Source organism: Prionailurus bengalensis, chromosome E1 (assembly GCF_016509475.1).
Source record: "Prionailurus bengalensis isolate Pbe53 chromosome E1, Fcat_Pben_1.1_paternal_pri, whole genome shotgun sequence".
NCBI classification, from domain to species: Eukaryota; Metazoa; Chordata; class Mammalia; order Carnivora; family Felidae; genus Prionailurus; species Prionailurus bengalensis.
This window is the reverse complement of record NC_057347.1, coordinates 6,469,939-6,497,748: the sequence shown is the minus strand read 5'-3', so window position 1 is coordinate 6,497,748 and position 27,810 is coordinate 6,469,939. Positions and strand designations below refer to the sequence as shown.

Here is a 27,810-nt window from a genome sequence, read left to right as displayed (position 1 = left end):
ACCTGTGGACGACACCTGCCCTTAACCCTCAGAAGCCCCCTGAGAGTGGTGGCGGGGACTATAAGGAGCCCCGAGACACCACCCGACCCTGGACTGAGGGTAGGAATTCTCACAGCGAACTGCCAAGTCAGCATTCTCCCCCCCCCCCCCCCCCCCCCCGAGCCTCGGGCTGCAGGGCATCTCAGTATACAAAACAGAAATAAAGATAGCAGAGAGTGAGCTCTGTTAATCCTCCCCAGTGCTCGGAAGCATCCTAGAACAATGACACCTGTCATCTGTAAAGGGCACCTTCTGGTTTTAGGAACCGGCATTCGGTTTTAATGAAATCTGTCCTTCCTGGATAAGCGACGACATAATTGCCACAAATAACATCATTTTTCTTTTCAAAGGCAGTTGTGTTTTTGTTCGAAGGGAGGCTGCCCATTTTTAAAAATGAAACAAACGAGTCCTTGGCATCTGTCGCTGGGTCTCTGTGCAGCACCACTGGTAACACTAATGGAGTTCAGATAATAGTTGTCATTTATTGTTTCAATAGGTACTGTTTTAATGTAAGTATATTCGTAAGGTCGGAAGGAAACGATGGAAATGATAATGTGCGGAAGCCTAACATCAAGGTGAAAAGGCAAGACAACCTAGTAATGAATTAATTGGGTAAGTAATCAATTACTCATTTATTCACCAAACATTTACTCTTGGACACGATGTGAAGTAATGTGGACATTACGATAAGCAAAAATAGACTTCATCTTTGACCCTGTGAAGTCTCTAATTCAAGAGAGAGAGAGAGAGGCAGGAATCAAACAGTGACAGAAACAGAAAATTAAACGGTGAGAAGTCCTTTGACAGTGGTTATGAGATAATTTGCAATTACTGCCTCATATTTGCAGGAGAGTTTGTCAAACATTTGGCAAGAGAGGGGTGTTTTAACAGCTTCAGATGCATCTAAGAAGTGGTGAGTTAATTCCTCCAATAAACAAACACTTATTATTTAAAAAAAATATGTAAGAGATTAGAAATCCGAGAGGTCCTTAGGAAACGCGGAGTCTGCATTTGGAACCAAGGTTTGGAAAGAGGGATCAGCATGTAGCCAAGAATCAGGTTGCAAAACCAGAGCCCCAGAGCCACAAAGGGTTATGGAGGGGGGAGGCAGAATTTGCGCTTGATGGGGTCAGACTGTATGAGGCCTTGAATGTCAGTGTCAAATCTTTGTGCACAAAGTCTAAAGGTTAGAGTTCCCCAATCTTGTTGACCTTAATTCACCTAGATCATTTTTTTTTTTTTAAACACAGACGTCCAGAGTTGAGGTTAAAGATCTGGGGCAATTTTGCACCAGAAGTTACTTGGCAATTGCTTTAAAATTAAGTGCATTAGGGGCGCCTGGGTGGCTCAGTCGGTTAAGCGGCCGACTTCAGCTCAGGTCATGATCTCGTGGTCCGTGAGTTCGAGCCCCGCGTCGGGCTCTGTGCTGACAGCTCAGAGCCCGGAGCCTGTTTCAGATTCTGTGTCTCCCTCTCTCTCTCTGACCCTCCCCCGTTCATGCTCTGTCTCTCTCTGTCTCAAAAATAAATAAATGTTATAAAAAAATTTTTTTAAAATAAAATAAAAAATAAAATAAAATTAAGGGCATTAATAGAAAATTTGAGGTGCGGTAAGGCCAACTGGTCAGGAAACAACTGCCATAGTAAAGATAGTCTATTACTCACAGTTCTCAAGAGAAGGGGGCATACCACGTATGGAGGGCCACACAGGGAAGCACTGGGGTGAGTCAGGAGACAGAAGAGGGAACTGTGGACATGAGCTTCTACTGTGGTTTCCATTGGAAAAAAAACAGGTAAAGCAAGGTAAGGAGATTTAAGACTGGCTAAATTTTTTTTTTTTTTGATGTTCATTTATTTTTGAGACAAAGAGAGCGTGAGTGGGGGAGGAGCAGAGAGAGAGGGAGACGCAGAATCAAAGCAGGCTCCAGGCTCTGAGCTGTCAGCACAGAGCCCGACGCAGGGCTCGAACTCAAGAATCGCAAGATCATGACCTGAGCCCAAGTGGGACGCTTAACCAACGGAGCTACACAGACACCCCTAGGATTGGCGAGTTTGATAATTTCAGTGGGCTCTGGGACACAGGGCTGTCCCTAGTTGTCTGGTACCTGGCCCTGCAGTGATCAGGACAGGTGGATAGTAGCCTAGAGTGTGAGAGCTCCGAAAAGGAGGCAGTTGGGGTGTGGGAATAGTTCCTTATGAGGAAATTCATTCCATCGTTAGACTGCTCTGACTGGAAAAAAAAGAATTGTAGTTGTCCTGCATATTTGGAGTATAATTGCCCCCAACACGACGTCCAGTTTCTGAGTCATCTATTGTCCATGTTCCTCCTTATGGTGCGTCTCCTACAGCTGGCAATTCCTTGAGGCAGGAACCATGTACCTGTATGCTTACCATAGTATTTAGTACACAGAAGACACACAGTGCATGTTATTAAATACCTAATGACTCAGTAGGGTTTCGTTCCCCCTCTAATGTGGTAGAGTTGCAGCCTGGGACCTTGGATATTTTACCTAAGAGATGGAACATTCTGGGGGCACCTGGGTGGCTGAGTCAGTTAAGCATCCTGCTTTGGCTCAGGTCATGATCTCACGGGTTTGTGAGTTCAAGGCCTGCATTGATCCCCTGTCCCCCTCTCTCTCTGCCCTCTCCCACTCACACACCCGTTGTCTCTCTGTCTCTCAAAAATAAACATTAAAAAATGTTTTTAATTAAAAAAAAAAAAAAGGAAAGGAATGTTCTGTTTATTTTCTCCCCAGAAATGTTGAATCCCATTGGAGGGCAACATTTATCTGTCTTCCCAGGATGAGAGATTCCAGTGTGAGCTGTGACATTTTATGCAAGAAATGTTTATTATGAAGGAATTAACCATTTACCCTGTAATCATATGCTATTGAGGGATGCCTTTTAGACCACCATAATGGTCCTCATCTGACATAAGGTATGGAAAGTGCTTTGCCAACACTTTATATGAATCCAACATGGTGGTTACCGTTTCACCTTCTTAACACCCATCAAAACACTGTGGTTATAATCACACGTATCATTTGAATGTTGGTTTGATTCCCGTCTGCCTTCCAGAATGTAAGCCCCCTGACGTCAGACCAGGTACACTTTGCTCCCAATAGCATCTCAGCACTTTGCACAGAGCCTAACTCACTGGTGAGAAAGTGGTGAACAGACCAGGAAAAAGCAACGGGCATATAAAAAATAGAAAATATGAAACAAAATGTCAAAAATAATACCTAAAATAAAACCTTTGGCAATAAAAGCAAATAGGCTACTGCCTTAAGTACAATTCTTTTTTTTTTTTTCAACGTTTATTTATTTTGGGACAGAGAGAGACAGAGCATGAACGGGGGAGGGGCAGAGAGAGAGGGAGACACAGAATCGGAAGCAGGCTCCAGGCTCCGAGCCATCAGCCCAGAGCCTGACGCGGGGCTCGAACTCACAGACCGCGAGATCGTGACCTGAGCTGAAGTCGGACGCTTAACTGACTGCACCACCCAGGCGCCCCTAGTCTGTTTTTTTAAACACAATACATCTTAACTGAAATTACTCACAAAATTTAAAAGTAAAACTGATAAAGTTTTACCCATAAACAAAGAGAGATGTGTGAAAATATTTCCATTGAAGTAAAATGAAAGATACAATAATTTACACAGAAGAAAGACGGTCATATTATGTCATGCTATATCTCAAAAGGCGCACTTCACCGTAAAAATATAACTAATCTTAATGACTAACTAATATTCTATCAAAGTCCATAAAAGACACTAACTAAAAGTACAAGGAGAAATGACCAGAAATACAACGCTTCAATATACCATTCTTGTCCTTCCAAAAATGTAGGAGGTCACAAATAATTAAGATCATAACAAATTAATGTATGCAAGCTAATGAGAATAATACACATATATTAAATTTGAGCCCTAAAAAAATGGAATTCACTTTATTTTAAAATGCCGTGACATGTTCATACAAACTGACCATATATTTACTCACAAAATCAACCTTAGGATGTATGTTGCCCAAAGCAGAATTTTTTTAAAGTTTACTATTCATTATGAGAGAAAGAGAGAGTAAGCAGGGGAGGGGCAGAGAGAGAGGGAAAGAGAGAATCCCAAGCAGGCTCTGTGCTGTCAGCACCAAGCCCAATGTGGGGCTCAATCCCACGAACCATGAGATCATGACCTGAGCTGAAATCAAGAGTGGGAAGCTTAACTAACTGAGCCACCTGAGTGCCCCCGAAGCAGAAATTTTATTTTACTTTATTATTTTTTAGATTATCTCTTTAAATGTTATTATTTATTTATTTATTTATTGTTTTAAATTTTTAAAAAATGTTTTATTTATTTTTGAGACACGGAGAGACAGAGCATGAACAGGGGAGGGTCAGAGAGAGGGAGACACAGAATCTGAAACAGGCTCCAGGCTCTGAGCTGTCCGCACAGAGCCCAACGTGGAGCTCGAACTCACGGATCGCGAGATCATGACCTGAGCCGAAGTCGGCCGCTTAACCAATGGAGCCACCCAGGCGCCCCTGTTATTTATTTTTGAGAGGGAGAGTGCATGCACGGAGGGGCGGGGGAGAGGAGCAGAGAGAGAGGGAAACGACGAATCCAAAACAGGCTTCAGGCTCTGAGCTGTCAGCACAGAGCCCGACGCGGGGCTTGAACTCACACACCATCAGATCGTGACCTGAGCCGAAGCCGGACGCTTAACTGACTGGGCCACCCAGGAGCCCCCTCAAAGCAAAAATTTTATACTAGCATGATTTAAACATACTGTAAGGACAACAACAAAAACGATAAACTACTAATGCCAGTTTGTTTCTTTATTTAAGTAATCTCTATACCCGATGTGGGGTTTGAACTCACGACCCTGAGATTAAGAGTTACATGTTCCATCGACTGAGCCAGCCAGGTGCCCCCATTAATGCCAGTCCGAATAAAACAAACCCAATCTCATAAAATTAACACAAAATGCTATATAAATAACTTCTGTAGTTACGAGGGGAAAATCTAATTCTGAATTACTTTGAAAATATTGAACAAGAAAGCTGCCTATGAGAAATTCTGGGATGTTGCCACCCTTCACACTCATGGCAATTGCACACTCTTAAATATTTTCATTGTTATCAAGAAGGGAGATGGGTAGGGGCGCCTGGGTGGCGCAGTCGGTTAAGCGTCCGACTTCAGCCAGGTCACGATCTCGCGGTCGGTGAGTTCACGATCTCGCGAGATCTCGAGTGATCTCGCGTGAGTTCGAGCCCCCCGTCGGCTCTGGGCTGATGGCTCAGAGCCTGGAGCCCGTTTCAGATTCTGTGTCTCCCTCTCTCTCTGCCCCTCCCCCGTTCATGCTCTGTCTCTCTCTGTCTCAAAAATAAATAAAACGTTAAAAAAAAAATTAAAAAAAAAAAAGGGAGATGGGTAGAAAACAATTAAGCACTCAACTACCACATGTGAAAAGAATAGCAAAATACGCTTTAGGAAAGCAGAGAGGAAAAAAAAATAATGACGAAAGCAGCAAAAATTCATTACGAAAGAGAAAAAAAATAAAATTCATTTTAAAAGTCTGATATCGGAATCTTCCTAGTATCACAAATGAATCAATCATATAAACAAACGCTACAAGTCTGACTAAAAATAAAAGACAGAAAACACAAATGTACGAGATTTAGTTACAAGGGAACGATGCTGTAGATAAGAGAGAATTTAAAAGCATTCTAAGAGAATCCCATGTGCTAATAAATTTGAAAATCTCAATGAAATGGGTAATTTTCTTAGAAAATATAAATGACCAAAATTGACTCGGGATGAAGCCGGCAGCCAGGATAGAAAACATAATTAGGGCAGAAAGTGAAAGTGCTGTCAAAGGCTCACCTCCAAAAAAGGCGCTGCCTCCAACGCTTTCATGAACAATTTTTTCCAACTTTGAAGAACAGATAATTCTCCTACTCTGTAAACTGTTTGAAAGGACAGAAGAAGATCCAAAGCTTCCTAATTAGTGTTATAAAGCTATCCTGACCCTGGTTCTAAAATTTGACAACCACAGTACAAGAGAAAAAAAAAAAATACCAACTGCTTTCCCATTGTCCAACCAGAAAGAAAATACTAGAATTTTGAATCTGGTATGACGTCAACAAATCATGCTCTGTGGCCGAGTTGCATTTTTTTTCTAAAGAATCAAAGCATGTGTTAACATGAGGACATTAAAATATATTCCATGAATAGCCCAGAAGAAAAAAAAAAATCATTTAAGCATCATCATAAAATGCATGGGATAAAATCAAATATCAGTATTAGCAAATCAAAGAAATGCCAGAGTTTTCCGTGGAATTGTGTATGCACCTGCCGTCACCACAATTTATACGATATTTCGAAGTTCCAGCCAAAGCCATAAAACAAACAACTGGAAAAAGAGGGGTCACTAGTAGCAATGAGACAAAGTCATCATTTTCAGGTGATGGATGATGTTTATCCTTGGAAAACCAAGAGAATCTCCTAAAAAGCCATTCAAACTAAAAAGTTACACAGAAAGTTGGCTAGAACAAAATAAATAGGCACCAACTACTAGGACAACAAAAGCCCCAAAGATTCTTTTGGACATTTCAAAAAACCAAATAGCGTATTTTTTTCGAGAAAGAAATTTATTCAAGTGAATAAAAAAATATACAATATAGCTAGAACAGAACATTCAGGGGCTTTGTAAAACAAACAAACAAACAAAAAATAGGGGCACCTGACAGGTGGCTCAGTCAGTTAAGCATCTGACTCTTGATTTTGGCTCAGGTCATGATTTCACGGTTCAGAAACCCGTGTTGGTCTCTGTGCTGATAGCACAGAGCCTGCTTGGGATTCTCTCTCTCCCTCCTTCTCTCCCTCTCTCTCTCTCTCTCTCTCTCTCTCTGCCCCTCCCCTGCTCACTCTTTCTCTCTCAGAAAATAAACTAAAAAAAAATTAAAAAAAACCTACAAAACTTTATCAAGATACCTTAAAGAATGGAACAAAAGGGAAATAAATTTTATTCCTGGAAAGAGACATTATTTTATAAATGTAATTCCTCTCCAAATAACAGGTAAGTTTAAAGTATTTCCCATAAGTTTCACAACAATACTAATTCGTAATGTGAAAGAGTGATTCTGAAGATGTTTTGAAAGCACCCAGGAAAAACAGTGGACAATTTTATTTAAAAGTGGCGATGTGAGGGTTGCCTGGGTGGCTCAGTTGGTTGAGTGTCTGAACGTCGGCTCAGGTCACGATCTCACGGTCCATGAGTTCGAGCCCCGCGTTGGGCTCTGTGCTGACAGCTCGGAGCCCTGAGCCTGCTTCCGATTCTGTGTCTCCCTCTCTCTCTGCCCCTCCCCACTTATGCTATTTATTTTTGAGAGAGAGAGAGAGAGAGAGAGAGAGAGAGAGAGAGGAGGGGGGAGACAGTGTGTGAGCAGGAGAGGGGCAGAGAGAGAGAGAGGGAGAGACAGAATCCCAAGCAGGCTCCACCCTGTCGGCACAGAGCCTGATGTGGGGCTCAATCCCACGAATCCATGAGATCATGCCTCAGCCAAGATACTTAATTGACTGAGCCATCCAGGTGCCTCTGTTTTCCATTTTCAAGTGCACATCAATTATTTTTACAATCTGGGGACAATGTCACGTTGTCACTGAGTCACGAACTCACCATCAGAGCTCTGCTCTGAAAACTTGCCGGCTCAATTTTACTGCTATTCCTGGCTTCTTTTCAACCCAGCAGTCCTGGCCCGCTGCTTCTGTCTCGGCAGGGAACAGCCCCGAGCCCCTCCTTCAGGCTGCACTTGAGGTGGTTCTCCACAGTGTTTACAGCCACCTTCCTCATCAGTGCTCTGATGAGGCATCAGAAATGCCACCTAAACATCATTTCATCATTGTGCCTCATTCAACATACTGTTTATCGACTATGTGTCCACGTGTCAGAATTAGGGGGGCTCTGTGCAGTCCAGCCTCCACCTCCAGGAGCCCCGAAGTAGACAAGACCAGCCCCAAATCCTCCTCAAGGTTACACTACCGCTTACAGACATCGCCCCGTATCATCTACCCCCCTAACTGATAACCAGCACAGGGCTGCCGAAGTTAGCAGGTAAAAGATACCACCAGGGACAGATACTGCGTGGGCATTCTTTCAAAATCATTCAAACGTATCTGACGCTCAAGGTGAACTGTGCACCCTGCATTTTATTTGGCGACCGGAGACAAGAATTATTACCCCCTTCTTTCTCCCCACCCCTGTTTCCCAGAGGAGGAAACTGAGACTCTTTGAGCTTTGGGGACTCGCTCTAGTGTCATAACTGGTGGGTGGGGCCTGAATGGGGACCTAATCTCTGGCTGTTGGTCTAGCCGCGCTCAGAACCTGCCTCGTTGGGGGCCTCATTTGCTTCTGCGTCTGTGGATGTCTGAATATTCTCACAAGCTCGGTGAAGTTTTTGTTCCGCTTCTAAAGGGGTGGCCGAGTAATGGTGCTTGAAGAACCAGATTAGCAAGCCCCGGGGGGACCTCAGAGCATCCCGCAGTGGGGATGCGGGTCACAGGGAGCTCTGTGCTGACCGAGGATGGCAGTGTGCCCTCCTGCTTCTGTTGGAAGGGTTCTTCACCCTCATGGCTTTGCTGTGAGCCCCAGGGAGAGCCGTGCTTCACGTGTGAAGCAGACTTTCAGGTCTGACTACTAAGGTGTGGGGATGGACAAGATGGTCAGGGTTACCAGGAGCAGCACCCCCCCCCCCAACCTCCAACTACCTGTTCCAGAGCTCAGTGGAGTCCCTAGCCCAGCCCAGGTGCTCCATTGTGCTGAATGAATAAATAAATACAGCAAAACCTTGGATTGCAAGTAACTTGTTCTGCGAGTGTTCCACAAGACAAGCAAACATGGCTAATAAATGTTAACTCGATAAACGAGCCATGTCTTGCAATCCTAGTATGTGACGCTGAATGTCACATGATCACAACTGAGCCAGTGGCTCTTCACTCTCTCTTTCTCTCCCTGGGATTGTGGGTGATCATCTCCCAGGCTTGGATGCTTGGTCTCAGGCCACGGTGTTTGACCTGAATCAAGGATTTTCCAGAACGTTGGACGGTGCCCACAACTGGCATTAGTGTATTTTTTGTCACTTCGAGGCACCTAGGGACAGTCCTTTGCTTTTCCATCCAAGAGTGAGCTTAGGAACGCTTTGCTTCATTCTAGGTCGGGCTGCCTGCAGATACAGACCCTTTCCTCTGCTGCCTTGAGCCAGTTACACTAAATGCAGTATAAGACAAGAGTTTATTAATACCGTACTGTAGTCAACTTCCGTTAGTGATAGTGAAAGTCGTCCTACGCGGTAACCCTCCTCTCTCTCGTCTCCCTCACACCAGCCACGAAGGTTTTGAAAGTAAGTGCAGGTGAATTTGTTTTTCTTTATATTTTGTGTTTTCTTTATTATTTTGTATTATATTACAGTGTTGTAATAATTTTTATATGAATATTTTTGGCTTGTGGGACGAATCGTCTGAGTTTCCATCATTTCTTACAGGGAAACTCGCTTTGATACACAAGTGCTCTGGATGACAAGCATGTTTCCGGAACGAATTATGCTCGCAAACCAAGGTTTGACTGTATTTCCCACTGAGCCATGGGCTGGTTCCTGCAGTGGGCTCTACCCTCCAGCACTGCTGGGGGGCTTGTGGCAGATGGCAGGAGACCCTTCTGCCCGTGCTCCACGATGAACCACTGCAGACTGAAGGGGCCCCGGGGTGGGGACAGCTGTGGGCCTCCGCTTTCCATGGGGAGCCCATTCGACTTGCAGACTCCATTCTGAGGAACTGTGTTTCTGGCCTTCGTGGAACGCACGCTGACTGACTCTGGGGTACAGAAGTAAGACACAGCTCCGTACCTCACTTCCAGCCTGTGGCTGCAAGAAACATAATGTTGAACCAGGAGATTTAACTGTGTCCGTGGCAGCTGGCACACTGTGGAAATCATCCCCTCCCTCCGAGACACTCAGGAAGCACAAAGTTCCTCGGCTGTCGCATGAACTCAGGATTCAGAGAGGCCTAGAGATGGTGGAGAAAAAAGCCACACCACTGACAGGGTTTTGACTTTGTGCCTGGAGCATTCGACACGCAGGGCAGGAGGGATTTCCTTACTCCTCGAACATGTATCATCTGTGTTTCGTATTGAAACCCGCCTGAGAGGAACCCGTCCTCCTTCTCTACTTTCTTTATGATCTCTGTTTTAGTGGAGTGGATGGGCCCAGGGGCTCAGGTGGACAGGGGCCCCTGGAGCCCACCCATCCATGGATGCAGGTAGAAACCAGAAGGCATGGGTTGTACCCTACTGGGGAAGTGGCATTTTGGGAACACCGGTAGGGGACAGGTGGATGGTGGAGGTTACAGCCATATGACCTGCTATGTCTATTCAGGGCCTGCTATGTCTGGAGGTCCTCTGGGGTTCCAGACACCTGCTCTTCCGGCTTCCCTTTCCAGTGGGGGGAGTGGTTAAATGTCTGCCACACGTCAGCAGACAGATCAAGGGTGTGCAGGGCCCTCTGTGGCCTCAGCGGCTGCTACCACCCCAGAACCCAAGCCCTATCAGGCAGGGACTGTGACTTTGAGAGTCGTGTGCTGTTTCCAGTACAGGGACACGGGCACCGGTCCAGAATACCTCTGCTGTTGGGATATACAGCAAGGGACGCAGCCCCGCTCCCTGCCAGCAAGGCCCCTCTGTCTGTGTGTCTGTCTGACATCAGAGTTGGTGAGCAGCAGGCTGAGGTGGGTGTCCAGGCAGAGGAGGTGGGACCGCCGCCCCCCCTCCCCCGCCGCCAAGGTGGATGGGGTCTCGCTGAAATTTCAGTAAGACGAGCTTTGAGAGATTCAGAAAACAGCTGAACAAAATCCCCGAACCTATGGGGAGCTCTGTGCTCATTAAAAAAGAGTTGCTTTCGCTCCTATAAAAACAAACAGCTGCCCGGGGCTCGGGCCCTTTTGTGTTATTGTGAAGTGCCAGGATACTGCGACTTTTTGAGAAAAGAGTTATTTTAGGATCAGCCCAAGGAGATGCAGCTGACTTTGGTCACAAACATAAATTTTAAGGGATGGGGTCCTTAGAGGGCTTATTGTTTGGCTTTTTACAGTACACGAAGCTAGTGCGTTTGATTAGTAATATGGTCTGATGTGAGTTGTAGAAGTTCACTGATCTGACCCTGTCCCGTATTAAATAAACGGTAACACCCTTTCATTTCTGTGCCTAAGAAGAAAAAAAAGTTTCCCTTTCGGAGGTTAGCACACACGAGCTCACGTCTGTCTCTCCCGCTGTCATTCATTCAGTGATTTCAGGAGTACCCTGCAGTGTGCTGAAGGAGGCACCGGGGGTACCAAGTTAACTAAGCCCGAGTGTCAATCCCAGAGAAGCTTGTGAAGGGAGCCAGACTCATCTAGAAATGGCAGGAGCAAAGTATCAAAGCGCAATCTTGAAACTGTTTCTGGGAGGGGTGCCTGGGTGGCTCAGTCGATCTGAGTATCCGACTTCGGCTCAGGTCATGATCTCCCAGTTTGCGGGTTTGAGTTCTGCCTCAGGCTCTCTGCCGACAGCTCAGAGCCTGGAGCCTGCTTCGGATTCTGTGTCTCCCCCTCTCTCTCTGCCCCTCCCCTGCTTGTGCTGTGTCCTCAAAAGTGAAGAAACGTTAAAAAATGTTTTTAAAAACCCTACAACGACACAATTAATGGTGAAACATTTCATGCTTTTCCCTGGAAGATGTGCAGCAAAGCAACTGTTTTTTTATTTTTGAGAGACAGAGAGTGAAGCAGGTTCCAGGCTCTGAGCTGTCAGCACAGAGCCTGACGTGGGCCTTGAACCCACGAACTGCGAGATCATGACCTGAGCTGATGTTGGATGCTTAACCACCGAGCCACCCAGGTGCCCCCTGGGCACTGCTATTTAATAGCACACTGTATGTCCTAGCCATGGCAATAGCAAATAGCAAATGAAAAACAAGAAAGCTTTACTTCTCCAATGACATAAAGGTATAATGAAAGTAACAATAATTGGCTAGTTGGAGGAAACTCTTCTGAGTGGAACACATAAGACATCCCAATGAGCTCTGATTATTTTTTTTTCTTGCGGAAGGAAAATTTGACAGGAATTATTGCACATTTAAGAGGATACAGATAGAAGATGGGAATGAAGGAGGTAAATACTTTTCTGAGATTCTCAGAAATGTAACACTATGTTTCCGTGCAATATAACAAAGTCAAAAGAGCAGAAGGGATTTAAAAGGTACCATCTGCGAGAAAGTGTTTTATAAATAAACAGAAAGTGCAGGAAGAAAGGGTTAAGATGTTCTGTTGTTAAGATTAGTGGAGAAGGTGCTTACTCGTATCTAGGAACTTATATTTGTATATCTTGCTCTAAATCTTTGAAAATATAATGCCATGGTAACAGTGGTGTTATGCTTTGCTGTTTAAATAAACTTAAATGAATTCTATTTTTGACAGAAAAAACAACAATTGAGTGCAAAATCATGCTTATCTGTTTCCCACTTAAATGCACTTTGGGGATGTTCAGCTTTTGGCACTGAACCTGTTGAATGTGGTGGTTAAGACCTCGTTCTTTTTGTTGTTGTTATTGTTGGAATTCTGGCCCCAGTTACGGTCGTGTGACCTTGGACAAGTTATCTAACCTCTTGGTGTTTCGGTTTCCAAAGCTGCAAAATGCAGAACAGAATCTGAAGACCTATTTCAAAGGCTGTTAGAGGAACTAAGCAGGAAGCACTTGCAAGGTGCTTAGAGTGGTGTCGGACACGAAGTGAGGATCCAAGTTTGGCATCATCGATCACCGCCATCATCCTACAACTGGTGAGAAATTATCTGAATGGAAGACATTGTCCCTCGGTGGGGGGGTGGGGGGAAGGCGGCGGGGGGAACACATGATAACAAAGTTTGAATTCTATGAGTACTGAAAACTCATACTTTTAGCAACAGTAAATACTCCATGGGCAATAGTTTTTTGCTTCTAGGGATTGTGCTTCAGTGGGAGACAGAAATCAGGAGGAGAGCACAGGTTTTTGAGGGGAATCGAGCATCGGCTGCTAGTCGAAGACAGCATTTTATCCCTCTCCTATTTACAGCCTCCCAATCCTGTTGCTCTTCTAGAAAAGCCTGTTGCTCTTCTAGAATGGAATCCTGGGTAAAGAATTCAGATCCCAGGACACCGATGGGCCATCTTTACTTGGAACTAAAAGTTCAGGATTTTCACCAAGTAGTCTCTCCCACATAATGTCCTTTATTTTCCCAGGGGAACTCCCACTTGCCATGACTGTCCAGAGCAAGTGGCTGAGGCCAGCTAAGCCATTAGGTTTTGGGGACAAGTACTTGCTGTCTGTAACAGAGACCGGCTCTGTTCACCATTCTCTTTCCTTCCTAGGCACACCACTATACAGCTCTCTCATAATTAAAGATTGCCCTGTGTTTGGGTTCTTGACGGTACATCCAAGCGACTTGCCTATTGTCAAACCAAAAAATGTTCCGGGTACCTCTTCTCTTTCCATCAAGAGGAGGTCTTAAGAGCCCTAAAAGATGGAGGAGCCATTAAACAGAAAAATTTTAGGTCCCCGGGAAACTACGTGGAGAAGAGCTCCCCTCCCCACAAACTTACTTTGTACTGCAACGCGAGAAGTAAATCTGAATCGTGCTCAGCCGCTAAGATGTTAGAGGTGCTTGTTTTAGAGTTACTCTGTCCTAAGTAATCGACACTCTTAACTCTCGGTCTTTCTGGGTCCTTTCACTTTGGTGCTACAGAACAGAAGTTTCGCTTAACGATAGTGTAAGTTCTGAGACCCAGGAACTGTGCTTTGGGGATAAGGGGATGGTAGCTGGAGGTAGGCGAAGATTTCTACCTTGTCCAGCCCAGCTTCTGGGAGCTATGTGGGGCCAGAGACCCAGTTAAAAATAGTTTCTTCCTTTTGCCTTGCTACTGATAACCTACACGCACATTTCCCTTAAGAGAACACACCTCTGCCATTTAGTTATTTCAAGGGCCCACAGACAAGGTGCTAGCCTCATGTGCCCTTAGAGTGATCTGTTATTATTACAATCAATCTATTACTAGTATCTATTTTCAATCTATTATTTAATTTTTTTGATGTTTATTGTTTATTTTTGAGAGAGAGAGAGAGCGCGCGAGCAGGGGAGGGGCAGAGAGAGAGGGAGACACAGAATCCGAAGCAGGCTCCAGGCTCCGAGCGGTCGGCACAGAGCCCAACGTGGGGCTCAAACCCGCAAACCATGAGATCATGACCTGAGCCTAAGCTGGATGCCTGACTGAGCCACCCAGGTGCCCCAATTATCAATCTATTACGATGATCTATTATTATACTGTTAATCCATTACTATCTTTAATCTATTATAATCTACTATCATTATTATTATTAATCTAACAATGAGCATATAGAGAAGCAGAACAGTCAAATGATTACACAGGTATGATCAAAATGAAGGACTTTGAAGTAAGACACGCTGTAATGAGTTGGGTACCATCAGTTCATGAATCTTTTCACTGATGCATTAGTAAGAAATTCCTATGCTAGATACTGAAGTAAGTACAATGAATTGTGTGATTTGGTTTCTCCTAAGTGTTAATTGCAGGAATTGGGAAAAGCTGAGCAAACTGTATGACAGAAAACAAAATAATTAAAACATGTGTTACTGATTATAAGGAGTTTGAAAACCATCAAAGCAAGCAAACACAGAGAGGAGTTTATTAAAAGGCTTTGCCCCTGGATGTCTAAGAACAATGGACAAGCACTGGTTTTAATAGTTAAAGGGGGCACAAGTCTGTACGTGAAAGTATTGGACGATGAGTTTTTCCCCCTACTGCCCCTGTAATGCTATGATCTCATAACTCTTTCCTTTTTGGGAGTTCCCCAGTCAGAATGTGGTGACGTGCACCTCCCTGACTCTCTCTTGTTCTTCATTTCAGGAAAATGATGGAAAGGAATCATGGGTTAGATTTATAGCCAATGGATTTATTGAGTGAAATCCAAGGGTTTATTGTAAGTTAAGGCCATTTCCCACCTAAATAAGTGTACCATTGAAAAAATGGCCATGAGCTCCAAGCTGGGCGTCGTTTGGATTTGGTTACAAGCCTACCAGTTCTGCAAACAATGAATCTGTCTCCGTATCAGACCACAGTGGATGCAACTAGATTCAATTATGCTACAGAATCCACCAATATTGCTGAATGCTTCCCCTGATGTTATCCTCAGGTAGAATTCCCCATGATGTGAGTCCATTTTTGACAGCCAAGTTTTCATACTATGTGAGACATATATTCTTCCAAAGATACTTTATTTTTTTTTTAATTTTTTTTCAACGTTTTTAATTTATTTTTGGGACAGAGAGAGACAGAGCATGAACGGGGGAGGGGCAGAGAGAGAGGGAGACACAGAATCGGAAACAGGCTCCAGGCTCTGAGCCATCAGCCCAGAGCCCGACGCGGGGCTCGAACTCACGGACCGCGAGATCGTGACCTGGCTGAAGTCGGACGCTTAACCGACTGCGCCACCCAGGCGCCCCACCAAAGATACTTTAAACATCGGGAAAATCATGTTAAAGATCAGTTAACATTTATGTGATTGAAAGACAGAGGTTTTTGTTTTGGTTTGGTTTTGATTTTGTTTTTAAACATAGCGTTCTGTGGCGGTAACTTAAGGACCAACAGGGGAATTTGGTGGGGAGACGGGAAGACCCCCATCTAACCATGAACCAAAAGAGTTCTGTCTTTATCTGTTTATATAATGGCCCCTACATAAGACCTAATGGGGGAAACAGAGTTTAGATAATAAGAGTATTTGAGCCATTGCTTAAAAGAAAGAAAATCTGTCACAGATTAAGGACCTACTGTGTGTCAGCTACTTTAGATAATCATTACCACAACCCTTACCAGTGACAACCTATTCTATGGATGAAGAAACTGAGGCATAGATATTAACTATTTTGTAAGTCACACTGCTGTTTCAGGTAGGGCCAGAAGAAGAATCCATGATTTATGTACTCTCGAATCCAAAATCATTCTTTTCTTCTTTCTTTTCTTTTCTTTTTGGAGAGACAGAGCAAGAGCATGGGCAGGAAAGAGAAGCAGAGGGAGAGAGAGAGAATCTCAAGTAGGTTCCACACTCAGCACAGAGCCCAAGGCGGGGCTCGATCCCATGACCCCGGGATCATGACCTGAGCCAAAATAAAGAGTTGGACGCTCAACCAACCCAGGCGCCCCTCAAAACCATTCTTAAAGATTAAATTTATTCATGTTTTTATATAGGCTTACTAGAGATAAACTTGTTTATTAAAATAAAAAAAAAAGAATTCCCCACGATGACAACGATGGTGATGATGTTAATGATGATGAACACAGTAAAATGAATACAGCTACTCTTTATTGAGCCATTAGTATTGCCACAGCCTTGTGTCCCCAAATTCCTGGAAAATAAAAATTTCTGTGCATGATACATCTACAGATTCTCAGGCTCCAACCCAAGCACTCTCAAAATTCTTAGGGGGTAAATGCGGGAAGTTGGGAGACAGACCACTGTGCTATGCTACGGGCTGAGTACTTTTCACCCATTATCACATTTGATCCCAGCAACAATGTCAAGATGCAAATTCCATTATGTAGCCCATCATACAGATGAGAAGGCTAAGGCAGACAGAAGTGAAGTGAGTTGCTTAGGGCTGCTAGCTTTGACACGCTTGTCCTTAGGTACAGTCTCTTGAATTCTAGGTCTGATGTTGCACCCCAAACAGAAGGGGTTAGCCGGCTTCCAGGGAAGCTGAAATGAAATTCTCCACAACTCGGTGTTCCTGTATAGGGCAGGGACTATTCCAGCTTGGCCTTTTGCCCTATCCTTCCTGGATCCTGAAGGATTCACTCCCAAGCTTTTCTTTGCTCTCTAGCATCTCAAGTCTCCCCCTCTCTACTGGCTTCCTCCTCTCCACCTTGAGTCCAAAGGGTAAGATTTCTTTCTTTTTTTTTTAATTTATTTATACTTCAATTAGTTGATATACAGTACAATATTGGTTTCAGGAATAGAATTCAGTGATTCATCACTTGCATATAACACCCAGGGCTCATCCCACAAGTGCCCTCCTTAATGCCCACTGCCCACCTAGCCCATCCCCCACCTACCTCCCTCCATCATCCCTTGGTTTGTACTCTATTATGAAGAGTCTCTTGGGACGCCTGAGTGGCTCAGTTGGTTGAGCATCCGACTTCGGCTCAGGTCACGATCTCACGGTTCGTGAGTTCGGGCCCCGCGTCGGGCTCTGTGCTGACGGCTCAGAGCCTGGAGCCTGCTTTGGATTCTGTGTCTCCCTCTCTCTCTGCCCCCTTTCCCCTCCCACCCTCACGCATGCTTTCTCTCTCTCTCTCTCTCTCTCTCAAAAATAAATGTAAAAGAAAGAAAGAAAGAAAAAGAAAATTCTATGTGTCCCTCTAACAGACTCCCCCGTGTTTACCTTAATGCATATGGCATCATTAATGAAACCAACAGCGTCCTGCTCTGTAAGTCATCTTGATGATACATTTTGTACACATTTGTGGTTTTTTTCCTGGATAAAATTTATGGAAGTGGAATGTTTGGGCTAAAAATGTGCCAGGTTTTAACACCAAATTCTCCTTCAAAAAGATAATAATAACTACAGGGGCGCCTGGGTGGCTCAGTTGGTTGAGCGTCCGACTTCGGCTCAGGTCATGATCTCGCAGTTCATGAGTTCAAGCCCTGAGACGGGCTCTGGGCTGACGGCTCAGAGCCTGGAGCCTGCTTCGGATTCTGTGTCTCCCTCTCTCTCTGCCCCTCCCCCACTCATGCTCTGTCTCTCTCTCTTTCAAAAATAAATAAAAACATAAATAAATAAATAAGTAAGTAAGTAAATAAATAAAAAAAGAGTCTCTTGTGGTTTGTTCCCCTCTCTTTTACAAGAGGAAGACTTCAAAGAGCTTGCACTTCTGGAGGGGAGATAGGACTTGCAAATATGGCAGCCTATAATGAGTGCCACCGATGAGGAACAAGACAACAAGGCCATGGAACTCTGGAAGGGGAACATTAAGTCCTGCCTGGATTATCAGACATGGTGTCGCATGGACCAATTCGCATGGGTTAGCTGTGGGATATTGGTAGTTTTCCACTGGCAGAGGCGGTGCGGAGTCACCAAGAAAATATTCTGCCCCTTTCCTCCACTCTGCAAATTGGATCTCTGTAACATAGACCAAGTGGGGGAAAATAAATCTTAGTCCCAGCGATGGTTTAGCAGTCTAAATCATTGGTTTCAAAATAGGACCAAATTCCAACCAGCTGGTAGTGATTTTCAAATCCTGACCTCTGCAGAAAGGGGTGAAAAACCCACCGGAAAGGCCTTATGTCCAGGGCACCAGGCCCCTCTTCAGCTCACGGGGTGACACGAATGCTTTGGGGCGTTTTACTTTTATTTTTAATTTCGTTAGTAACCGCAAGCCACATTGTTCCGGTATTTTGAATGCAGCATTTATAAGTTGAAAATAGAAGGAGGGTACAGAATGTGCCACATTTTCTAGCTCATTGTTCCATGTCCATATTAAACACACACACACACACACACACACTTTAAAAAGCAAAATTCTGCATTCTCCAAGGTAGCAGCTGTAACAGTACAGCAATTTACAATGATGGGTAAAAATGAAGCTCGTTGCCACCTGGTCTGTCTCATTCATCTCTGCTGCCACACGGGATAGCCCTCTGAGTCCTCATCACTTCTATCCTTTCACAGTTCCTAGATAAGAATACATGACCACGTGCCATTCACCACCTGTTATGGGCTGACCTCTGTCCCCCCAAAAGACAGAGTGAACCCCTGACTCCTATTATCTGTGAACATGGTCTTATTTGGAGATGGGGGTCTTTGCTGATTTGGTCAAGTGAAGATGAGGATATTAGGGTGGGGAGTAACCTAATGAGAAGATGGCCAAGGGACAGATACAGAGACACAGGGAGAATGTCATGTGAAAATAAAGGCAGAGGTTGACCCTGTATGTCTACAAGTCAAGGAACGTCAAGGACTGGTGACCATCACCAGAAGCTAGGAGAAAGTCATGGGCCAGACTCTCCCTCAGAGCCCCCAGATCAAGGCTTCCAGCACTCTGATTGTGGACTTCTGGGCTCCAGAACTAGGAGAGAATAAATTTCTGTTGTCTTAAGCCACCCAGTTTGTAGTACTCTATTAAAGTCAGGCCTAGGGAACGGATACACCATCTCTACGAAGACCGCCTACAAAAGGACTCTCTGTAACATTACAAAACCACTTAATCTGACAACTGTTAGAAATGTGAAAAAGATTATCACATGACAGAGGGTGTGAGATCTTACAGAGTGGGTCACTAGTCTGCTTTGATGGGGAAAAACAAGGCTGATCACAGAGAAGTTTGGTTCATCTGCAGAAGGAAACCTAAGAAATGGTCTGATCCAGGAGTGTGCCAACAATGGCCTACAGGCTCAAATCAGCCCGTGGCCTATCACTGTATAGGCCCTGAGCAAAGAAAGGTTTTAACAATTTTTTTTAATTATAATTTTTAAAGTAGGCTTCATGCGTAGCTCAAAGCCCAACATGAGCCTTGAACTCACAACCTTGAGATCAAGACCTGAGCCAAGATCAAGAGTCGGATGCTTAACTGACTGAACCACCCAGGTGCCCCTGGATTTTACATTTTTAAAGAGCTCTTGACTGTGGGCCCATCTCTCTTTTCCTTCCATCCAACGGAGGTCTCCAAATGGACGGAGAAGCCACTAGATGGAAAGATTCTTTGTCTCCAGAAGACTTGTGGTGTAGACCAGTGCTCAGTTCACATTTTACTGTGATGTAAGAAGTACGTCTTAACTGTGTGCAGCCACTGAGATGTTCGTTTTACAAGGGTGAGGGCCCTGTGTCATTGCTGTGGTCCCATCCTAACAAACACTCTTATGCTCCAAGACTGACCCTAACTAATTTAAAAGAACATTCAACTGAGACCGCATGTGGCCCACAGAGCCCAAGATACTACCTGACCCCTTACAGAAAAAGTAGGCCAACTCTTGGTCTAGTCCAGTGATATCTAGTATTATTGTTAATTTTTTAGCGTGGGACATTTATTTTTATTTTTATTTTTTACACTAGATAAAGCAGATAGAAAATCAAAGATGATGTGAATGAAGGAGTACCCACTGTCTTGCGTTCCATCTCCCCCTGACCTGACGGAACCCTGGGTTCCAGCGAAAACTCGCTATAGTGATATTGGCAACCATCGATCAAGCACTTACAGTGTTTCAGCAGTACTGTGGTGAACACTCCACATACACTCTTGAATTTAATCTTCAAAATAATCATGAGAAGTGTGCTGTTATTATCTCCATCTTTATACATGAGGGAAGTGGAGCTTAGAGAAATTAAATAAGTTAATTGCCCTATATTTACATCTGGTTAATGGCAAAGACAACTCATATTGATGTCCCTCTGGCTCTGAAACCCGCATTCTTAACTATGCTACGTTGCTCTCCCCAAACGAAGCTGCTTTTATCTGCGTCTACCTCTTCACGGACGGCCCTTGGTCCAGGAAGGTGAAAGGTATGTCCAAGGTCACAGGCTAGTTGGTCATACGCTTGGGTCTTGAGTCTAGACCTCCTAAGTCTTGACATGGCACTGCTTCTGCTGTCCCTGCAGACTTGCTCATCCTGACTTCATGTGGGCTGATAGGGACATTGACCAGAACAGCTCTGGGATAGAAAGGGGACCAGGTGTAAATGCCAGAGTCCCCCACATTCTCTTTCTCAAGCTCATCAGTTTGATGGGCTAGAGAATGACGTGTATGTAACGTGGGGACTGGTGAACCATCGTCTTCCCCTCTGTTTCCCCCTCTTGTCTCTGCTCACAGGAGCGGCACCTCCCTCAGCAAGAGCCAGCACAGGACTTGCCTCTTAGGAGAGGCCCGGTGCGTGTTCTGTTCTCCAGCAGCCGCCAGCAGTGGTCGACCAGGCACGTTCCTCACACCGACTTAGCCAGCCTTTCCCTGCCTCCGTTCCCTCTTCCCCTCTCCCCGCTTCACTCTCTTATCCTCTGGACTGGAAGCATGGAACTGTCTTCCAGAATCTCAAGAATCCGTCTCTCCACACCAAGAATCTCAGAACTGCCTTGACTGAGGTCAGCTGATTCCTTCTTAACCCAGCCCTTAAGGATCATTTCTATCCACATCTTACCCAGAGGGCTGCATTTCCAGGAGACTCAGCCCAGCCTCCCACCTGGGAATAGTAGCTCCTTTCCCTGTGAAATACTAGGTGTGGTTTCACCTTCTCTGCATGGGATGTACTGTGTATACCAGTGGCATCAATGCAATTATGGTCACCAATGGCTTTGAGAGACAGAGCTTTGTAGAAGTGGTAATACTAATAGCATAATGAATTCACCAAGCACTTTATATAGGTAGGACCTTGTAGGGAGGTGCTGCTATCATCTCCTTGTTGTATGTGGGGAAACTGAGGCATAGAATGGTTAGGTGGCTTGTCCAAGGACACAGTCAGGAGACCATGCAGCCAGATTTTGGACTTGTGGAGCCTGGCTATCAAGTCTGTGGTCTTTATTGCTTCTCTACACTACCTTGTGTAAAGACAGCAGTCACCTTTGTTGACTGCCTGCTGTATGCGGTGGGAAATTACTGGGAGAAATTTGCCTGTATGTTTTCCCTGGTAACCCCCGTGTTTTCCCCCCATTAGGCAGTGCGGCTGTCTGTCTTTAGTGCTTTAGGGAAGGGAAAACCAGTAAAATGTAGGTAACAGAGGAGCCACAGGTTTAGCTTTTGAGTCCCAAGTCCCAGGCTCCAGACAGAAACTTAAGATTTGGGAGATCGGAGATCTCAGAAACTCCTTCTCCAGAGTAGATTCAAACCTGGGGACTATTCAAATCTGGGGAGATGGAGGGTCACAGAAGCCAAGAAAGCCGATATGATGGAGGGTGGGGTCCCCGGGAGGGAGCCCCGAGCACCGCCCACTTGCCCTGAAGCCCAGTGTCCCCTAAGCAGACCAGCCACAGAGCCCCCAGACAGGACCTTGTGTTTGAGTAAGGACATCCCGGACTGACAGAGGACGCGCCTCCACGCCTACGCCAAATCGGGGCTCAACACAGGAACTAAGCAGATTCACAGAAAAATAAGGAACGCAGCTGAACTTGGGTCCACGTGTACCTCACACACACGCATTGTCTGTCACCTGCTGCAGTGACCCCCGCAGAGTCATTTTTTTATTGTGGAAAAAGTACATGCCCAGGGGACGCAGCCCATAAGCAGAGGGGGAAAAAATCACACTGGGAGAAAAGGGGAAAGTGAACCACGACGGGAAAAGAAAGCAGTTAGTGCAGGTTGAGTCTATAAGCACGGAGTTACAGCCGTCCCCGGAAAGCACTTTTTTCTCTTTAGCCTCCAGGGAAAGTGTGCCTGTCGTCATGATATACTCACGGTTTGTTTGGCGGACCAGTCATTCCCTTGATCCTTTTCCCCGCAGCTCTAGCTGGGGACCGGACACCGTGACGACGTGGCCAGGCTCCACAGAGGAGTTAATTCCACTGTGTTGTGGAGGCTAAAACACTGCCTGCGGATCAGGGTTCCATCCTGGAAGCTATGCTTCGTGACAAATATGTTATGAATGACTGCTCATAAAACCGTGCCAATATGCATGCTATCAGCGCATTCAATTATTTTAACCTGCTGTGAACTCGCCTGTGATAAATCATGGGAAAACTAAAGAGATCTATCTTTAGGCGCTGCACTGTGTCACTAGCTCAACTCATTCTCAGCTCTAAAAATACAATTTATATCATCGGATTCCTGAAATTCTTTCAGTGCTTACATTCTGATTTAAGTGGCATTAAAGCTAGGGCAATTAAGCTGAGAAGTCCAAGGCTACTGACCAATGTCCCCCCGGGGCGCGAGCTATCAGATGTGTTTGTCAGACTCGCAACAAGGGTGTAATTAGAAGGCAGGTTCTGGGGCTTCTCAGCCTAAGAGAAGTGGGTCTTTCGGAGAAAGCATGGACGAGACTTTGGGGGGGACTCATCTAGAGAAAGGTGATCAGGACATTTAATGTCCAGTTTGGAACGTTTTGGGAATGAAGGTGGTGCGGGGGGAAACCGTCAAAATTCATGCTGGACTCAGGCATAAACCAGGACTGGTTTTGTTCATATGTGCATGGATTCTAATCACGGCCGAGTAATGGAGGGAAAGACTGTACCTCCTTCATGCTGAAAGGCAGCTTCCTGCGGCACCTGGGTGGCTCATTCGGTTAACTGTCCTACTCTTTTTTTTTTTATTAAAAAAAATGTTTTATTTATTTTTGAGAGAGAGAGAGAGGGAATGAGTGAGGGAGGGGCAGAGAGAGAGACAGAGACAGAATCCGAAAAGCAGGATCTAGGCTCGAGCTGTCAGCATGGAGCCCGAGGCAGGGCTTGAACTCACGAACTGTGAGATCATGACCTGAGTTGAAGTTGGACACTTGACCAACTGAGCCACCCAGACTCTCCTTTTTTTAATTTTATATTCATTTATATTTAGAGAGAGGGAGAGACAGCAGGAAAGGTACAGGGAGAGAGGACAGAGAGAGAATACCAAGCAGGCTCCAGGCTGTCAATGCAGAGCCTGATTCGGGGCTTGAACTCACAAACTGTGAGATTGTGACCTGAGCCAAAATCAGGAGTCAGATGCTTAACCGACCCAGGACCCCTAAATGTGTTGCTTTGAGAAATGAACGGTTATGAAATTTGGGACCTAAAGTAGAAAATTCCTTGCTAGAAAAGAGGACCACCAATTGTTCTGGTTTCTTTTCTTCTACCAATAAAATGAGGCAGCTGGCTTCCAACTGGGGTGCTCAGCCCAGGCTGTATATTAGAATCACCTGGAGAACCATAAAAGCATACCAACGTCCTAGCCCAGCCTGGGAGATTTTACTTAGTCTTGGGCAGGGGTCCCCAGGTGATTGTGATGTGAACTGGACTGAACACTATGTGACTGGTCCGTTTCTGAGTCTCCAACAACTTTTATCCGGCTGACTCCGTGATGCTCTGAGCTTTGGGGAACATGGAACAGAAGGAGCAAGAGTAAGCCATTACCACTGGGATTGGCGTGCTATGGTTGGTATTACTCTGATACAACATTTCCTAGGATGCTTCGTGCAGGTTTTCTACCCCTGTCTGGGGGACACACCAGTAGTTAAACATTTGATGCCATGTATTGGCCATGGTCAGATTTTGAAACAGATGAGCCTTTCGAGGTCAAACACACGCACTCCACTACTGACACGCATCTCACATAATGCTTCGCGATACTGCCTGCGATATAAGTGACTTGAGAAACAATGATGGATGTAAAAACACTATTAGTGAGAGAAGTCCTTCTCACTAGTCATGCTACAGGGATTTCTGGATTTGATTACCCGCTTTTCGATGGCTTGACAATTTGACTGGTATTTAATGCTTTCTCATTTTTCCTGATAGGGACCGCTGAGCACGTTATGTTCTTTCTCCCAGTTGGCAACTCAACAAAGGCCAGCAATAAAAACCTCCACTTGTGTAATAAACTGTTGTACAATCTACTGCTCATGAACAAGGCCCGTGAAGATGTGCAACCTTTCTGCGCGTTAAACACAAAACAGATGGAGGGTTGAAAATAACTCTCCTCTTCGGGGGAGGGGAAAGTCAAAGAGGAGACAGCAAGACTCACAGCGTCCTGAGTTACTGAGCCAGGGGCTGAACTTTTCTGTTCCAGGCTGTCAGGGGAAGCTCACATTCTTTCAGAGATGCTACGTGCCTCAGGGGCCGGGGAAGTCGGGGAATAAAGAAATGGTGTGTCTGGTGGCCGAGAGTCAAGCAGGCTGACCTGGTGCTCGCTAGCCAGGGAAACAAGGCAAGTCACGGGGTCCTTTGAGCCTGCTTTGTAAACCTCATGTTTAAAAGGGTGATAACTGGGGCACCTGGGTGGCTCAGTCGGTTAAAGGTCTGGCTGCAGCTCAGGTCATGATCTCATGGTTCATGAGTTCGAGCCCCATGTTGGGCTCTGTGCTGACAGCTAGGAGCCTGGAACCTGCTTCAGATTCTATGTCTCCCTCTCTCTCTCTGCCCCTCCCCTGCTTGTGCTCTCTCTCTCTCTCTCTCTCTCTCTCTCAAAAATAAATAAATAAACATTAAAAAAATAAAAAGGTGGTAACTTTGAGCCCTATTCCCCAAGCACAACAGAGATACAGTAGCTAGAAATACAAAAACTTCTGTGTTTTTGCTAATGTAGTCTTAAATTTGCTTTTGTTTACTGTTTTTTTGTGTATATATATAATTTGTACATATGTAACATATAATTTATACATATAATATATATATATATATATATATAATTGATGGGATAAAAGAAATGATAGAGCCTAGAACTTATTAATGATGTAGGTACACATGGATGTGTGTGTTAATCCGTGTCTATTTATTTTCCTCTACTCTGCCCTGTTTTAGGGCGACAGTAGTAGAAACACATACATAACACATATATAAAAATATAACGGAGCCACCTTCCATTCGTATCCTACCCTGCCATGCCTACCCTCCGGAAAAGTGTGGGGTCTGCATTGTAGGCATTCAGTGTTTGATACTGATAAAATGTGATGAAATCCACAGAAGGTTTTCCCTAACATACAGAGTCTTGGGAAACGCTGAAGGAGACATCTGCTAAAGAAGTAAGATCTGGGAGAAAGAGCAGACTTCTAACTGGTTTCCTGGGTCAGGATCCAGTCAGGAAAACAGAAACCACACTAGCAACTTCAAACAGGGTTTAGTACACAAACTGATTACTTGGGTGTGTAATATTGAAAGAACAGAAGATCCCTGGGGAGACAGCTACTGCTTTGGAGCCAATGGGACAGAAGAAAGGAGATGTCAGCCGCTGAGGAAAAGGTGCTCAGACCTCTGAGAAAGGGGCCCAGTGGCTGCTGCTGGTCCCTAAAGAGGCAAACGAAGGTTCTGGAAAGACTCTGCCAGAGCAACCCTGACAAGGTCAGCATGAAGCTCCCTTCTTGTCCTCCGGAGTCATTCTCTCTCCAGCACCACCTGTTGGCAGGACTCAACCAGACAGACAGATGTCAGCTGGGGAGGAGAGCAGGGTACAGGAGGACCTGCTGTCAGTGGAGACAACAGGGGCCCAGCCGGGTCCTGGGTGGAGACCCCCATGAGGTAGAACGGTGGGTGGGCAAAACCCATGAGAAATGGCCAGAAAGGGAGGAAAAGGAGAAGAATTCCTGGCTCTGTGGCCAGGTTCCCCCAGCAATGAGAAACGAGTGAGCAAGAAGCCAGACAGAATGTTCTAGAAAAACAGACCACATCACTGCCCAAAGAGACTGATTCTTTAACAGGAGTACACGAAATGGGAGAGAGAGAGCAAAGATAACAGAGCGAGTGGTAGCACTTTGCCTGCAATTTGCATAGCACCCCTGGTCCCCCCCCCCCCCCCCCGCCGCCAAGCATCCCGATGTTTTCTCTGCTGTCATTAGCTGCCTCGCACCAGTCAGCCCAAGGACTGCATGTGACATATCCATAAGTGGCTTTAATCAAAGGGACCGCCTTATGAAGTCCCTGGGCAGCATCCATACACATCCTGATTCTCCTTTGCTTTGCAAGTGCTGTGTTCTCTACGTGGAGTGTTCCCGTCCTCTCTGTCCAGCAAATGCTGGAGTTGTGTTTTCAGTCGAGTATAGGGCATAAAGTCAGCAAGTAAGAAAAAAATCCCAGATAGGCGAAACTGCCTTGAAAAGTTTCTTCAACCTCCTGTTAAACAGTCATATACCCTCTAGTCTTAAGACTGGCAATGCCAGGGGTGCCTGGGTGGCTCAGTTGGTTAAGTGTCTACCTCTCGATTTCAGCTCAGATCATGATCTCATGGTTCATGAGTTTGAGCCTCACACTGGCAGAGTCTGCTTGGGATTCTATCTCTCCCTCTCTCTCTGCCCCTCCTCTGTTTGTGTGTGTGCTCTGTCTCTCTATCTCAAAATAAATAAGTAAACTTTTAAAGAAAGGACTGGCGATGCCAGTTGCCCAACAACCCCAATCACTTTTGTTGGGCCCCTGATGACATGGTTGACCTACAATCACGGGACATGTTGGGCCAAACACTGGCATTTTTAAACTCTGGAATCATCTTCAAGACTGCAACATGCCTATGCTGCTGTCTGGCAAGCATTCTCTGAGTGCTGTGGCCATCAACTCACTTGCTACACTCATCTGGTCTTTCTCCTCTTCCCTCGTGACACCACTCCACCGGACCCCTCTGCTGGGGCTCCCCTGGTGGGACGCATGTAGATCAAGTACCTCTTTACTGTCCTCACAATGAATTCTACTCATTGGTCAAGACTTGGTGGCTCATTGAAAAGGATTCACAGCAACACGTGATTGAAGGCACTCTAGAGAAGCACAGATACAAACAATGCATTAAAAAGCCAAGTTCAGGGGCACCTGGGTGGCGCAGTCGGTTAAGCGACCGACTTCAGCCAGGTCACGATCTCGCGGTCCGTGAGTTCGAGCCCCGCGTCAGGCTCTGGGCTGATGGCTCAGAGCCTGGAGCCTGTTTCCGATTCTGTGTCTCCCTCTCTCTGCCCCTCCCCCGTTCATGCTCTGTCTCTCTCTGTCCCAAAAAATAAATTAAAAAAACATTGAAAAAAAAATTTAAAAAAAAAAATAAATAAATAAAAAGCCAAGTTCAA

The 27,810-nt window shown here is 45.3% G+C and overlaps 1 long non-coding RNA gene across 1 annotated transcript in view; it reads right to left on the bottom strand.

Annotated features, from left to right (window-relative positions):
* Window positions 1–22,949, bottom strand: part of LOC122484972 — a 65,115-nt gene extending 42,166 nt beyond the window's left edge. The window contains exon 1 of the long non-coding RNA XR_006297752.1: window positions 22,542–22,949. This is a non-coding gene — a long non-coding RNA (uncharacterized LOC122484972). The remainder of the gene's footprint in view (window positions 1–22,541) is intronic.
* Between the last annotated feature and the right edge of the window lie 4,861 nt (window positions 22,950–27,810).